The sequence below is a fragment of the Globicephala melas genome, chromosome 21, assembly GCF_963455315.2.
Source record: "Globicephala melas chromosome 21, mGloMel1.2, whole genome shotgun sequence".
NCBI classification, from domain to species: Eukaryota; Metazoa; Chordata; class Mammalia; order Artiodactyla; family Delphinidae; genus Globicephala; species Globicephala melas.
This window is the reverse complement of record NC_083334.1, coordinates 25,359,854-25,377,289: the sequence shown is the minus strand read 5'-3', so window position 1 is coordinate 25,377,289 and position 17,436 is coordinate 25,359,854. Positions and strand designations below refer to the sequence as shown.

The window sequence follows — 17,436 nt, the reverse complement described above, 5'->3', positions numbered from 1 at the left end:
AGCATTTAAATGGAAACCTCAAGGATGAGCAGGGTTTAACCAAGAGGAATATTCAAGGGAAAAGTTCCAGGCGGAAGAAACGTCTGCACCATCCAGTAGTGCTCAGAGGTTCAAGTTTCACCAACAGAATCAACCATCAGGTGAGAGCATTGTTGTACTGTGTTTCTAAAAACTGGAAATTTCCTGGATGACATCACAGAGTTGGATCATCATTGTACATGGAATCCACAATGAAACACTCCAGTAATTCTCTTGACTGGATAAAGTTTGACATTTATAATAGCTAAAAATAAACTCTAGCTAGTAAGACTTGTCCGCCTAATTTCACAGAAATTAAAGCCCCAGCTTCTATTTAAGATTATATTGTCAGACATAAAGATCTTGCCAAGAGGATCAGAAAATCTCAGGAAATACAGAATTAATAACTACAGATGATTTCAGATGTAAGGGAAGATATGCAGACTGATATGCTTCTTAAAAGGACCACTTTGCCATTTGAAATCTATTTAAAAAATGCTCGGAGTCCATAACATTAAATATTTGTTTTACTTCTTATTCTAATAAAGCCTGGTAATTATGCCTTGTTAACGAGTTTCATAGCATTCAGAAACACTACAATATTTACAGAAGAAAAGTCCAAATTCTGTGGACCTTATCTCAACTCTCTGCAAAAGTCATAGAGATTTCTAGTCTGTATTATATGTAAAACAACAGAACTGCCTGTCCCTTAATTAAGTTAAAGAATTTGTAGACATAATCTTTATTAACTTCATTACTGTCTTAGAAAAACATTTTCCAGAGCGTATTCCACAGAACACCAGATTCAAGGAATATTAATAGATATTACTTGAAAAAAAGAGATTTTGTAATAGAGTGTGGAAATGCCAAATTAAACAAAATAAAAAGGGTTATTGCATAACTCTTTAGATCCCTTAATATACAAGTGTTCATTGAAAATATCAAAAAAGGGGATTCACTATGTAGTATTTCTTAGACACATTTATCTAAGGAACCTTTTTCCATAGGTCATCAGCGGGAATCAGCATTCCGTGCAGCATTCTTTGGAAGCGCTACCCTAATGAAAACGTTTAAGTTGAATGAGTGAAACATATATCTAGGAATCATTTTACATGGAGATTTATAAAATATTAGTAAGCAAAGCCTTGCAGGTTTTATTATTCAAGTGCAATATTTAGAAAAAAGAATTGACACCAAAAAATGAATAATAATAATATCCTGAGACTTGCTTCAGCTGAGTTCACACAGACTTAAATAAGGACATACAGACCATTAGAAGATAGCAGGATGATCTGTGCTGTAGCTACTTTTCAATTATAACAAAATTCAGCCTTTGTTAGAAGCTGTTACAATAGACCACTTTGTTTTCTGCCACTGTAGTTACATGTCACAAGGTCTAAAGGACACATTAACAGAGATAGCACAGCCATGTTTATCAGTCTTGAATGTGTTTCTTCCAATATTTGCAGACAGGAGCATACTCAAAGCCTAGTGTCTGCTCCAGAACTATCTGGCATTGACTTTTCAACTATGCTTCTGAAAGCTCCCCATATTAAAGAAAAAAGAAGTTCCATTTCCAGTTAGAATGTAGAAGTTTCTGACAAAACATTGCTCCCATGAAAACAACTAGAAAAAACTGGATAATTTGGAGGGTTGTGGATGCACACATGTCAAAAGAACTAAGTTCCAGAGGGAAAAAGCTCTTCCTTGGTGAGCAGAGATTGACAGCTATTCTCCAGTGTCCAATGGAGGGGATTTGAGTTTGCCATATCTGGGTATGAGTAGAAAATTTAGCTTGCCAAAGTTGATGGACTCTTTGAGAGGAAAGAGAAACCATCATAACTTTTTTTTTTTTTTACATCTTTATTGGAGTATAATGGCTTTACAATGGTGTGTTAGTTTCTGCTTTATACCAGAGTGAGTCAGTTATACGTGTCATATGTTCCCATATCTCCTCCCTCCTGCATCTCCCTCCCTCCCACCCTCCCTATCCCACCCCTCCAGGTGGTCACAAAGCACTGAGCTGATCTCCCTGTGCTATGTGGCTGCTTCCCACTAGCTATCTATTTTACATTTGGTAGTGTATATATGTCCATGCCACTCTCTCACTTCATCCCAGCTTACCCTTCCCCCTCCCCGTGTCCTCAAGTCCATTCTCTACATCTGCATCTTTATTCCTATCCTGCCCCTAGGTTCTTCAGAACCATTTTTTTTCTTAGATTCCATATATATGTGTTAGCATATGGTATTTGTCTTTCTCTTTCTGACTTCACTAAGTATGACAGTCTGTAGGTCCATCCACCTCACTACAAATAACTCAATTTTGTTTCTTTTTATGGCTGAGTAATATTCCATTGTATATATGTGCCACGTCTTCTTTATCCATTCATCTGTTGATGGACACTTAGGTTGCTTCCATGTCCTGGCTATTGTAAATAGAGCTGCAATGAACATTGTGGTACATGACTCTCTTTGAATTATGGTTTTCTCAGGGTATATGCCCAGTAGTGGGATTGCTGGGTTGTATGGTAGTTCTATTTTTAGTTTTTTAAGGAACCTCCAGACTTTTCTCCATAGTGGCTGTATCAATTTACATTCCCACCAACAGTGCAAGAGAGTTCCCTTTTCTCCACGCCCTCTCCAGCATTTGTTGTTTGTAGATTTTCTGATGATGGCCATTCTAACTGGTGTGAGGTGATACCTCATTTTAGCTTTGATTTGCATTTCTCTAATAGTGAAGTTGAGCAGCTTTTCATGTGTTTCTTGGCCATCTGTATGTCTTCTTTGGAGAAATATCTATTTAGGTCTGCCCATTTTTGGACTGGGTTGTTTGTTTTTGTGATATTGATTGCATGAGCTGCCTGTATATTTTGGAGATTAATCCTTTGTCAGTTGCTTCATTTGCGAATATTTTCTCCCATTCTGAGGGTTGTCTTTTGGTCTTGTTCATGGTTTCCTTTGCTGTGCAAAAGCTTTGAAGTTTCATTAGGTCCCATTTGTTTATTTTTGTTTTTATTTCCATTTCTCTAGGAGGTGGGTCAAAAAGGATCTTTTTGTGATTTATGTCATAGACTGTTCTGCCTATGTTTTCCTCTAAGAGATTTATAGTATCTGGCCTTACATTTAGGTCTTAAATCCATTTTGAGTTTATTTTTGTGTATGGTGTTATTGGCATTTTCTTAGTGACTTTTCCTTATGCTGTTTAGTAAGCACAATGCCGTAGGATACATATTTGCTATCAGATTTTCTCCTGAGAGAGAAGGAAGGACCTTATTTTGCTGCTAACATTTATTATTTTAGATATTATGCTGAGAGAGAGCAAAGAAGGCGTTTGGGAGGAGTTGCTTTTCTATAGGTCATTGGATCATCTGATTATTGTTTTCTGTTTCATTGATCAGTATGGACTCTAACTTTGCAGATATGAACAATTACAAAATTCAATGAAAATAAGATGAAAAACCCCACCAAAAACTAGAAAGATGATACTAGAAGATCTCATTTTGCTCGTCGTGGGAATTTTCCCATGAACTGACTTTTCGGCTTCTTCGTCCATCCCCCTCCCCAAGCCTACTGTGTGGCCTTTCTTCCCAGAAGAACTGAGTCTATGATATTTCAATTCCTGGAAGCAATTTGCTGTGCCAGCATAATATTTACTACCAATGCATGATGTTCAAGACGCTCATTTCCCCAATTCCCTCATCAGTGTGGACAGAGCTGATAACCTTTCCAGAGAGCTCATATCACTGTACACTGCACTGAATTCACCAAAACGATCCCAATTTTTAAGTCAAAGCGAATGTTAGAAATCCACTACAGTATGTGAATATGAGAACTAGTTTGTCGTGTGTATCATTACAGGAATAGACTATGATTCATAGAAACTCATAGCTGGAGGGAGTTGGAGAGTTTTCCTTCTGTCAACTTTATCACCTTCATTAATGTCTGCATTGAAATCACCGCTTCAGCCAGATGATAGTGTGAATGTGTGTGTGTGTGTGTGTGTTTTGTGGAATATCCCAAGAAAAAATATACGTTAATGGGTTTGACAATTCTTGAATCCTCCAAAGGTTAGTAATATGAATGTAGACTTTAACCATTTTCTTTTTCCAGGAGTGAAAACTCAATTCTATTAAAAAAGAACAGATGCGTAATCCATTGTGTGGTGGAAAGAGCATTGAGCTAATTGGAAGTCATGGCTTTATGATCTGGTTTTTTCACTTACCGGGTGTGTGACCCAGGGCAAGTCACAGTATCTTTCTGGGATTCATGTTAGAATAATCTCCAAGAATCCTTTCCAATTTAAAAATCTTTGATAGTGTGATTCTTTTTTATAGCACTCAGACTTTTTGGTTCATGGAGTTCTCCCAGTGGCCACCGTAGACAACCTACTCACTTATGCGAGACAAGGTTTGGGGAAAATTTTTGCTAGACAGACAATCGATACTGGAATAGAAGTTTAATATGTTGGTACTAGGGTGTTAAACTTAAGTTTAAATTAGCTGGAATTATACTCATTTATATAAAATACCCAGATTTGTTCAGCATTCAGCTTTTAGTAGAAAGATAAAATATGGCAAGATGATTTGGATCAATGCCCTTTTCTTGAAATAGCCACGGCTTGAAGTCAGTGCACATTAGCCTGGATGTCGTCTTCCTTCAGCTGTGTCCTCTGTCATTCTTTCTGCACAATGATTATAAATGTTCAGAACGATGCCTTCAAGTTACTGCAAATCTTCAGGCATCAAGAAAAAAAGTCAAATAAACTGTGCTAAAAATATACTACTTATTAAGGGGGGAAAGTTATTCCAGTTTCTTAACAAACACATTCAAAGACACGTTTTTAAGAAAAGAAAAAAGATTATTTGGTGAAGCAATCAGTTCACACATATTTATTGAGCATGAATTTCTCTATGTATTATAAGGCATTTAGGAGTTTGATACATGCTCTTGTCCGCAAAAAAAAGAAAAAAGAAAAATTAAACAAACGTGAGAGTAGGAAACAAAACAGCAGTTAATAGTAGCATATGTGTTTATGGTTGTTGTGGTGAGTGGACACTCGTCATGTCTTCTAAATTACTGCTAGTGTGCTTTTCTGTGCTATAACGTGGAGAAGGTGAAAAACACCTTCTCCCAGCCTCTTCGAAAACTAGAGTTCTGGATGTAAGTTAGATTTTTCCAGATTGAGGCATTCCATGAGATTTGGAAAGAAGAAGTGGGAAAGGAGCCTTCCTATTGCTGCTACACTTATTTTTGCTTCAAGCCAGGTTGTGAAAATGGGTTTTTCTACAGCCACGTGGCAGTGTCTGCTCACCAACTTTGTGGGTATGGACAGGGCATTTGAAGGGGTGCGAGTAATGCTTTCCAAAGGTCTGAATGCCAGCTCTACAGATAGGTATTGAGCCCAGCAATTGCCCTGGTGTCCTGTGCAGTGAATGTTATGGTGGTAGATTTTCCCTCTGTTGGACCAGTTAGGAATTCTTGTTGGAGGGAGTCCTAGATCCTCGGCCTAAAGCCCATTCTGCGAACTCTTACAACAGTTCTGTGAGCACCCCCAAACTCTGTATTAAACCCCTTTCTACAATACTTAAAATAGCTGGCATGATTCCCACTTCCAGCCCCAAATATTCATACACCAGTGAGTGATGTAGGAGTACGCAGAGGAAAACAAACAGTGAGGACAAGAATTATAAACTTTTCTGGACTAGATGACCAAGCTGCAGCTTGAAGAAAACATAAATGGACTTCTGATAATTCTTTGAAAACTTGGGATAAAATTTATTCATAAATTCATGCTTGTGCTTTATATATGTAATAGTAATTTGGATTTTGTATCAGCCTATAAATGATAAGACCATAGAAGATCCTAAAAGCCACTGCTTTTGGACACTTTATTTTACTAAATTCAATTTAAAGAGGTTCTTAATTTTCCAGGCTCCAATGCATAAAATAATCCCCCAAAGAGCAATTGCTGTTGCTTTAGCCCTGGACCTTTAGAGTAAATTATAAATGATCAAAAATGTGTTCCAGATATTTTATGCGTAAGGCTAAGCCAACAAAACCCAGAAAACTATGGACTTTAGGATGAAAATCCTCTTGTGCCAAAGTATTTAGGGATTTTAGTTTAGCTTTGTGGCTTTAAGGCCTCAAATCATGAAAGGTCAAATTAGGAAGTAGTGCCGGGGGGTTTTAGGACTGCCTCTGAAATTGAAAGACACCTCAGGCCTGTTAGGAAGCTCCAGTGCACCGCGTTCATCTTCTTTTCTTGGAATGTTCCAGAATTTTCTTGCTCCCTGAGATTAACAACTCCGAAGCAACCTGGTCTTTTCCTGGACCTAGTTCTCTTAGTCTAGAAAGCATGTGTCCTTGGCTTCCTCTCCAGGAGGGATAAAATGATAAGCATTCCTTCTTTCCACTTACTTACTCCAAGTGACCAACCATCCTTGGCCTGACCTCTGGAGTACAGGTCTCCTCCTGACATGTAGACACAAAGGTCAGCGTATTGGTCATCTGCTTCTGTGATCAGGGTTTCAGGGACAACTCCATCTCTAAACCTCAGACCAGTTACACATCAGCAACCACAGAGCACATCCAGTTAGCTGAGACCAGGACAGGGCTAAAGGACCTTATCTTTACATTTGCTTGGAACTTGACAACTGGTTGAGGTAGGGAAAAGAATTTTCTTCAGGAACCATCAAAGAATCAAAGGATTTTCCTGCTCTACCTTTCTAGAAAACACAACAAGTTTCCATTCTTTGTCACTTGTTGGCCATGCATATTAAGTTCCTCAATCACTAAAACCATTAGGAGATTGTACATGGCAAAGAGGACAGAAAGTAACAGTTGCTATAACCCCATGAAATTGTTAATATGAATCCTCATATTCCAGACTGATCGATCACTCACGGGCTTCCAGCTCTAAGTGAAACAAGAACATGAGAAGCAGATGATTGAGAGGTTGTTCTCTTTCTCCCCAAATTAACTTTGGGATAGCTTTTACAGACCGTGACACGATCGCACACCAGGAGTTCAGAAGATGCTCCACAGAATGGTAGTTCGCAACCTAAACTAGGTGTCTTTATTGTACTGGCTGGAAGGGTCTTTGAATGCTGCTGTACCAAGGGATCTTCTCCCTGTCTGCTCAAATCTCTCATTTTTCTCAACTTCCCCTCCCTCCTACGCAGATGAAATCAATACATTATAGTAAATAAGTGGTTACACCTTGAACCTTGTCTCTCGTGGTGAAAAGAAATCCAGTTCTGGGCTGGCCTCATGCATAGGTAGCTTTTATGGTCGGAGGAGAGAGGCATGAAAAGGCTCAGTTCTCTGGCAAATCACCCCACCTGTGGCTGTACTAGATATTCTCAGATAGTCTGTAACACAAAGCTCCCCCCGCCACCCATTACATACCAATGGCCTTTCAGACAATAAATGCTTTGTGTTGTTATCATTTACACCCCAAAATACAATTTTAGGTTTTTATCAAGGCTTAAGAAAGAGCATAGGGCAGTAGGTGCTTTCAGAGTGAGAGAATGGGATGCTTGGAGGGTGAGCAGATTGGAGAGGCTGGGGCTTTTTAAAACAAAACAAAACAAAAACTTTCTAAGTTTGTGGCGCTTAGATTGGCTCACTCAGCATTGTTTTATTTTGTCTTCTGATGACCTATAAAAGGAATCTTCCATTATTGAATGATAACCCACAGTTTAATCTCCCTCCTTGCTGGAGATCGATCTCCAGTGAATGAAATTTCTCTTATTTCCTTATGACGAGGAGAGTAAGTGTCTCAGTGGGAGGAGTAGGTGGAAATAAAAGCAACTCCACTGCTACCCAGGATAAGCGTTTAAGAAGGAAGGAAAGAAAAAGAACAAAAGGCATCTTTAAGATGAATATATACAGTGAGGCTATGTAGCTACATAAAGGAGAATAAAAGGATTTTGAACGGTATTGTCTTTTCTAAACTTAAAAAATGTATGGTAGCAAACTTATTTTTTTAAGAGTTATTTTAAAGAGTTTGCCTACAATATTTGCTCTCATAAACTTATTGCAAATGAAAAATAGTGTTTGTTGCTTAGTGATTTACAAGTCTTTCCCCATTACTTCAAAGATGAATATATTGGAAGACATTTAGATTTCTAAAGCTAACTAGATTTCCCCGAGAGAAGGTTTATAATATTGGAAATATTAAAGGTAATGCTGATTTTTGTGTGGTGTGTGGGAATTCTTTGAGGTGAAATGTAAGTACCAGGAAATCCCAAAGATCGCCACCGGAGGGGAGAAACATTTCACGTTTGTTAAATTAAGAAATGGCATTTGACATTGAGTTTTTCCTCCTTAACTCACAAGCTGCTGAGTTAACTCAAATCTGTACTAATTAGGGGTTATGTTTGGCTCAAAATTACAGGCTCTTTAAAAAAAAAAAAAGGCACAAATGCCCATATATTATACGCCGTTCCTAATTATAAAATAAAAATGACAGTACCGAATTGGCTCAATTTCCCATTTCAGATATCACATATGGTGTTAAGTTCAATAATGACAAAAAATATTGAAGGTACTGGAAATATAAAACTTTCATTTGTCAAATATGCTTCATACATTTCATCTTTGAGTTTCTTATCATAGGTTTTAATGATACGAAATGAAGCCAATTTCATATTTATCCTGTGTGACCAGAATGTGACCCTTCCTGAACTTCGACGACTTCTGGGATTTTGTGACATTGTAACATTGGCAGAAACATTTCATTCTTTTAATACAGCTTCTTTCTAGAGGGGTGATTAAACTCGATGAGTGTGCCCCTGCTAGAACTATGGACTCGGAAACAGTCGTTTGGTCTTTGAAGAAAATATGAAAGGTACTTAGCCTCAGAAGAAAGGTTTGATCACCTACATACAACACCAGGTCTCCTGACCCTACTTAACTGCTGTCAGCAATTGTTTACCGTCATGTTGGATGATGGATTATGAAGACATGAGGACATGGGCAATTTATGCTCCTCAGAATATTCTGATCTATTCTGTGTTATATGGGCTAAAATATAGATGGGAAGACTTTTACTAACTGATAGTTATTCACTTATGCGTCTATACCTCATCCCTCTCCGGAAAATCCTAAGTTGAACACAAAGAAAGGGAGAATACAAGAAGACAGAACTGACTGGCATTGAACCATTTCTTTTTGTTTGGAAAAGTCCAAATCCAAAAAGTTAAGGTTTTCACCATATTCTTCTTTTTTGAGGAAAAATTCGTCACTTCAGTTATCATTTACCTCTACCCCAAACCTTCTTTAATTGAGGCTAATCTTCAGAAACTAGAAATGCTGAACTTCTCTTCATGACATGGCTCTGTAGCTCTCTCCTGCCAATCTTGTTAAGGATGTGAGTCCTAGATTCCAAGAGTAAGGAGGGGTACTTGAAAACATCTGGTCCAGTCTCCTCATTTTACACAACATGAAGCAACCGAGGCTTGAGTGTTCAAATAACTAGTTCAAAGTGGCTCAGACACCTACTAACAAAGACAAAATCAGATTCCACGCAACCCCTGTTCCATATCCCCTGCTTTTCTATGTACCCTGTGTCACTTCTTGAGTTCTCCGAACTTTCCATGTATTCAGTTTGTTTCTTCTAGGATTGGTCTGCCTGAATGGATACTAACATCAGTCGTGAATCCTAGTAGATTCAACTCAAGATTTATGGGGAATCTAGGTATAATCTCAGGGTTGTCAGGGACCTCACTCACTTCAGTCGGTTTGGAGCTTTTGTTTGTTTTGTTTTGTTTGCCTGTATCGCTGTTGCTTATTAGACATCTGTCCTCTGCTTAAATTACGACAATGTCAGAGAATGCTTGAATTTCCGAGATAGGCCACTTCATTACTGAGAAACACTACTCATGTGAAGAATTCTGTATTATTTTGAGCAAAATATGCCAACCAATAAATTCCACCAGTTGGCCAAGGTTTGTTGCCCAATAAGGGGAAAATGGCACACTTCCCTACAATCGAAGAGCAGACCTTCTCCCTGAGTCTCAGTACTTGAATCTCTGAAATTTAATAAGGCATTTCCATCCCAGGAGGCATTCTAAGAGAAATCTCAAACCCTAGACATCTCTTCTCTTCCTGTGAGATTGACAGTTGCCATGGGAATGGGGCGAGGGGTTGCTGTCCTCAGCCCCTCCATGATTTCATCCTAGCACAGTTCCTGCGGGGACCTAAGTGCCTGTGAAGATTTTTATAGAGGTCCATCAGCTGGGCCGAGTAGAGGAAGTGCTGGGTCCCTCTGCACCAGAGGAGGGAACATGATTTATTCAGTGCTTACTGAGTGGCTCTAATGTCCCTGACTTGCCTCCCGCACTGAAAAACACAAAAATTCTGATTTTATTTTAACTCCAGACTTGTTTTCAGTTGTACTTCTTGGGTGGATTTCAGTAGTTTCTAATTAAAACAAGAGAGCACTGCAATAAACCCTCAGCTGATCAGGGACCCATAGGTCCACTGGATGCATCTAAAGTGCGGGTCAGATTCCAAATGTTAAGCCCTTAATTTTTCTGTGGCCGTGAACGTGAGAAAGCAGCTCAGACTGGCTTCAACAGGATCTTCAGTGTGACTCACCCAGGGTTGGGAATTTCAGCTGAGAATACAGTTTGACTATTTTATAAATTAATAGGAAACCCGACTCTGTCCTTGGAGGGAGATACCATCCAGAAGACCACACAGCCATTTTGTACATGAAGGGGAGCCTGGGAGCCTGAAAGGGGCCACCTAATGTGAAATCCAAGGCTGGACTTTGTATTGATCTTGGAGTGGGGCAGCGAAGAGCATTCTTTGATGGTGAAAGCCCCATCTCTAGAGACTCTGAGGCACTCTAGGGAAGCCTCGGATCCATCCGTCATCATTATTTTGTCAGGAAGTAAAATACTTGCACCTATGTTAAGTTCCTAAATAGGTTTAATGATATCTTTGCCAGTTTATAGACAGGACACCAGCATGCATCATCAAAGTCAATATCTTGCCTAGGTACTCCTGATTATAGATGTGGTCAAGAAGTAGACCATTTCTTAGACACTTCCCAAATATATCCTTACATCAGAAAGCCTCATTCTGTTCTCCGAGTGGCAGTTCTTGGAAGTTCTAGTAATTCCCTGGGAATTTCAGAATATCCAGTAAAAAGCCATGTTTCTTGAATAATAAGGAGATTTGTCATGAAGGGCCGGAATTTTCGGAGCCAGTTCCTCACTATTAGACTGTCGCAGGGGGTCTGTGATGTGCATGTCATATTATGGGTAAAGTTGTTAAAATTTATTTAAAAGTATGTAAGGTACACAGAAAGATATAAAAGTAACACAGTGAACTCTCACAATCCATTATGCAGCATAAGAAATAAAAAATGATCCATAAATTTGAAGCCTGTCTATACTACCCCCAATATTATCTCCCCACGCCCCGGAAAGAAGTCTCTATCCTAAACCACATGTTCTTCTTCTCAAGCATTTCTTTGTAAAATTAATGCACAGTATCAACTCGAATGTTTATAAACTTTATATAAAGCATATTCTGCATATCTTTTTCTGTAACTTGCTTTTTCCATTCAACATTATGTTTGAAAGATGCATCCACCTTGATAAATATAGTTCCAGTCCATTCATTTACATTTCTGCTTAGAATTTTATTTGTTTTTGCATTCTCCTGTTGATAGGTACATGGTTTTCATTTTGGTTAAAGAATGTATACTTTTAAATTTGTAAGAAGTTGTCAAATTGTTCTTGAAAGTGGTTACACTAATACATACTCAGATGGGCAATGTGTTAGAGTTTCTATTTTTCACATCCTTGCTAATATCTGCTATTGTCAACCCATTAACATGTTGGCCAATCTAATGGTCTCTCATTATGGTTTTAATACTCATTTCTCTGATTTCTAGTGAGATTGAGCAACTTATTGGTAAGGTTTGTATCTTTTATACTAAATTTGCTTTCCCAATTTCCTTCTCCATTTCTTACACTAAATATTGCCCTCTCTCTATGTATGTCTCTCTGTCTCTGTCTCTCTCTCTTGCTCTTTCTGTCTCACACTCACACCCTGCCGTACTTTCCACTGCTGTGTATGCTCTGGAAGGCAGAAGCATAGATGTATTCTCAATTCTTAATGTCAAGTCTGACCTCAATAAGGTGCTTAATAAATATTGTCTGAAGAAATGAATTTGCATTTCTTTCAACTTCAAATTCACCACAGGTCCTGACACCAGAAATCATCAACAAACTGGTCTCTGCCCACAGTGACTTTCTGTTGCGTATTGATCCTGTACCCCATTGCTAGTTTCACTTTCCTGAAGTACCACTTGCATTCTGTCACTTCCATGTTTAAAAATCTTCCATGCTTCCCTGTTGCTGAGCAGAACAGGTTCAAAGTTCTCATGGAGATAGTTACGGGCTTTCATCAATGAAGCCCCTTTGTTGATTCCATCTTATTGCTCGCTCTGGCTTCAACATGAGTCCTCTGTTCCAGGGGGTTCTCTTGCTCTTCATGAGACCGCTTAGGGACTGTGGAGTCTGTCCTTAGAACCTCCAGAATTGTATGCGTGAGGAAAATGCTGCACAGATTTTACCAGCCTGTAAGAATGTTGAAGGGTGAAGTCTTAATCTCTCATACCTGGGACACGGTAGATATCGTTGGCTTTTGGATGAATGGATCGTGTTTCTTGGTTTCCTGACATAAATTTAACACGCAGCATAAATCAGCAAGAACTCAGCTCTAGTACAAAACTGATAAAGTGAGTGTCAAAACCTACTAAGGGATTAAAAAAATCTCAGTGTTCATGATGAAAACTTGCTTTAAGTAGGTGCCAGACACTGTGCTGTATAACAGATAGAAAGAAAAATTTCATCAGTTCTCTGTCCTGAAGGGGCTTAGAGTAAAAAAGGGAAAACAGATATTAAATATTATAATATCTATATCTACCTCTACATTTACACAAAATTATATATGGTTGTATGTATGTATTGTACATTATTATAAATGATGCAGATACTTTAATATCTGTATCTACCTTTACCTTTTTTTTTTTTTTTTGCCTATGTACTCACAGGCTGTTTATTTATCCGAGATTAAGGATGAGAGAGAGAGGATGAAGAGAAAAACCAGATGCCTCAAGGTGGTAGAGCCGATTGGAGAAATGAACAGAAAGGCTCCTCCTCTTGTGTTCTGCAAGCACTGCTGTGGAAAAACCTACCATGCCTAGGCTACGTAGAACCAACCAATGACCAGAAAAAGTGACCTTCAAAATAGCAACTGGAAGTCATTCTTCCCTTTATAAGGGTCAGCTGTTTCTTTCATAAGATGATAGACGCACTGAGAAATTAGACTCAGGAAGGACTAACTGCTGGTAGCTGAGAACATTCCTTCTCTTCCTTCTTATATGGAATGAATATGCCCCCAGAATGACGTGAAGCAATAAAGGTCATCGCAATTAGAAGGTTCGTAAAGGTCAAAAGCCAGTGTGGGATGCAGACTTTACCCTAGTGTTTCGTTTTCCTTTATTTTCTATTGACACATACCCAGTATGTCTTTCTTACCCTTGAAAGCAGGTGCTCTGTGCTGAGAGGGAAAGAAGAGTGAAGTCAGCATAGCGCTGAGGTCCTACTTCTCTTCTGCCCACTAACACACAAGAGAGATGAAGAGGTGCTCCCCGCTCCCCAAAGGATGGTCAGCTCTAACACTCCGTGTCTCAAGGATTCTGAAATCAGAGGTATCTTTTGTACACAGTATATTTATTGATAGATCCAATGACTTTAAGAGTTTCTGTATGTATATTTCAAGTTTTGAAAGCACAGGTTATTCTCTAAATTTAGGTAGGTGCTAAAAACATGAAAGGAAATCATTTTCACTAAACGCCTTGAACACTTGGTAGAATTTCAAAGTTTCTAACAATTTCAAAGGGAAGCAATTGGGTTTTCCCAGAGCCTGTGCTTTCAAACAGAGAACCTTTCAGCAGAAGGCTATCTGCAAGGTGAAGTCCAAGGGGAAAAGAAACATGCCCCCCACCAGCGTAAAAATGTCTGTCCAGTTAGTTACATTCTGTTCAAAATTCTGAACCCTACTAAAGAGACTGGTTCTACATCAAAATGCTGAGTGTCCTTGATAAATACTATATGGAAGGGGAAATGTTAATTGTCAGTCGTTGAAAATATTACTCGGTTATCTTGCAAGGCCTGAGACTCTGAAGGAATGAAATAGAGAAGTCATTTGTATTTATAATGAGTGCAAAGAAAAAGACCAGTTGTTTTCTGGAAAACACAAGCAGAGAAAAGGCATATGGTATGTGTGGAAATCAAAAGTGGCTTCAACACACAAAGGCTTACTTTCCTAAATAAGAGGGTGCTGGTGAGAGGCCTCGAGAAATCATCTGAAATTAAAGCACCTTCTGTGCCTGTCCCGCCACTACAGGCTTCAGCTATCGAGTCTGTACCCCAAACCTCCCAGAGGAAGAGAGGAGGAAGGGTAAAAAGACCCAGCTCGAAGCTGAGCTGACTCTCTTTAAAGAGACTTCTCAGCTGGTCCACACGATAATTCTGCTTTCATCTCCCTGGCCAGAGCTCAGTAGCATAGTCACCTCTAAATGCAAAGGAGGCTGTGAAATGTAGTGTTTGAACTGGGCATATTATGTTCTGGAATAAAGTTAGGGTTCTGTTATTAAAGAAGAGGGAATACTTGACACTGGGTAGACTAACAGTCTGCTTTAGCAACCAGAAGGAGAAATAAGCAAATGGAACCTTAGGAAGGAAGAAGTAGTGCATGAAATTGGACAATAGCTTTTCAGACATCACGAGTTTATGTGTATAAATACTATTGCTGGTGGGTCATTGAGGCTTCTAGACTTATCTGTAGTACTATGTTGACTAGCAAAACGATAATGAAAAGTCACTTTTGCCTCTCTTGGTCTCAATTTATTTACCTAAAAAAATGAGGGAATTTATTATATCAACGGTTTTCAGTTTTCTTAGGGGCAAAATTCTTTCTTCTATCATAATTTTTTAGATTCCCAGATAACACTGATAAAAAGGAAAACTTATGCAGTTGAAATGGGAGTAAGTGAGCTGGCAGCTGTATACCACAGTCTTTCCTTTGTTCTACAATATGGCCTTGGAGATATGCTAGGGCTCTAAGTAAAAAAAATAATAAATATGTGAAATCCACTGATCTTAACTTTTTCAGACTTGAACATTTTAGGGTTTGATGACTTAGACCACAGAAGGGGTTCTGTACACCTTTTGTCTGTAAGTTTTTGTCTTTCTCTTCTTAGTTAGAATTTAGGGAGAAAATGTTGACTTTATTTCTTATTCAGGGAGAAAATAAGAGTCTTGTTTTTTATTTTTATTTGGGAAGAAAATAAAATACATACAGTTCTGATTTTTTATTTCTATTTGGGCGAAAAATTTGAGGAGCCCTTGGAATATCTGACCCCTTTTTGCATAAAATGAAACATAAAATCTAGTCCTGTTCATAGAATAGATGTACACGTTGTGCATACCTTGATATTTACTAGAATTAGATAAGTAACTAAATTTAGATATGATGTTGTTAGGATTCCTCCTCCCCCCATAATATGTTTCCTTCCATGAAGTGTTGCTTCTAAGGACCACAAAAGCATATTCTAGATAATCTATTTCTGATCACACCTGATTTTCTATATATTTCTTAGTTAATGCTTGGATTCTATCCAAAGGTGAATATTCATGGGAGAACTTTGTTCCATGTAGTCAGTTTAGTAGAGTCATGGAGAGGGGGAAGGTGTTTTCTTATAAGAATTGTAGCCAAAGTGTTGGAGTTTAAATTTCATGTGTGGCTTTTCCTTTCTGAGGATTAGCTGCTGTGCAAGTCTGAAAAAAATGCTAAGAAGAAGTAAAATCGTAGATAGAGATAGTGTAAAACCGAGGGTGGCTTTTGAGTCACACTTAATAGGAATCTAGAACTCTTTGCACTTTCCAAGTTTTCCCTGTTCTACTGGGACTCTTAAACTGAAATAATAATCTCTTTTCCCCTTTAAATAATTCTTGTCCTACTTTTAAGACTACTAGGGGAATAAAATAAAGCACATGCAAAACTTAACATCAGCATTACTAAAACATATGTAACAGCATGTAGAAACTCTGCAGACCTTGTAAAAATCCACTTAAGACCACAGAGAAAACCACCTAAGTACAGACCAAAATGTATTTGAATGGAGAGCATAGGTTTGGTGGGCAGGAAACTCAGGATTTACTTTTGGCTGTATCGTTGCCCACATCTGTGCCTTGTGTGTAATCATTCTTATCCATTTGAATTTTTAGTCTCACCCTTCATGTAGATGAGTGCTATTTTTCTCTTGTCCTTCAGAGACACTGGGAATAGTATGGTCATTTTTCTAGAGTCTTAGGCCAAATGAGAGAAGATGACTCAATAACTCAAGAGGTATTACTGCTGTGACAAACACTCATGAAATACAAGACAGTATGATTCTCAGAGTCATGGCACTGGCATTAACTCTATAGTCATTTACAAAACATACAAGTTCATGATGATCTGCTCTTTAGTTCTATGGCCAGGTTTCCTTAGTAGATCTAGATCATTTAATCTTCCCTTTACCCTTGACTTGCTGGCTTTATTGCCTTCATAGTTAATCAGAGATTTAAAAAGATCAACTTCTACATGCAATGGATCTTATTTTTTTCATCCCAAAAATCTAATGGATTCCTCTTGTGAAAGCTCAAAATGGTAGGAAATGAGGTGCTACAAATCAATGGACTTAAAAATTTCTCTCTTCAATGTTGAGGTCACTGGAGCCTTCTTTTCAATTCTAATCTTCCAAGCAGCCAAACAGTCTCTAGTCCTTGACCTTGAAATTTGGGCTTGGGTCCACAATCTTCAGAACTGGGAGTCAGCCCAACTATAGCTTTTATCTGGCTACAGCCCAAAAGTTTGGTAAAACTCCTGGAAACAAAATATCTGTAAACAAACAAAATGAACTAATATATTACTTTCATGCCATTTGAATTGAAATCAGAGCAATTACTTTAAAAAAGTCACATAAAAATATCTAAAGAATTTTCTAATTTACTAAAAGATGTTCTTTAGCAACGCCATGGTTTTTAGGAACATGGTGGGTTAGGTTTTAGGGAAAGTTTTGTATGACCTCCCGTTAAGCTTGGTTCTGTAACCACCCTTGACAACTACACTGTGTAAGGTTGTGGTCAGGAACAGCATCGCGGGCAGGCAGTCTCTTCAGTCTCACGGGGCCCCGTATATAACCCTCTTATATCCCTTCTTATTTGTGTTACTACTTTGCGTTAGCCAACGACTTTGAAAGTGATGACGTAGAAGGAACGGTAGAGTTCCTTCACCTTCTCTTACTCTTAGTAAACCAAATGTAGAGAGTGTGTGAATCAAGAAGTG

The 17,436-nt window shown here is 38.4% G+C and overlaps 1 protein-coding gene across 1 annotated transcript in view; it reads left to right on the top strand.

Annotated features, from left to right (window-relative positions):
* Positions 1–13,620, top strand: part of FUT10 (fucosyltransferase 10) — a 362,801-nt gene extending 349,181 nt beyond the window's left edge. Inside the window, exons 15-16 of the transcript XR_011377110.1 lie at positions 13,094–13,481; positions 13,590–13,620. The gene's annotated coding sequence lies outside the window, so the exon portion shown is untranslated. The remainder of the gene's footprint in view (positions 1–13,093; positions 13,482–13,589) is intronic.
* Positions 13,621–17,436: the final 3,816 nt, after the last annotated feature.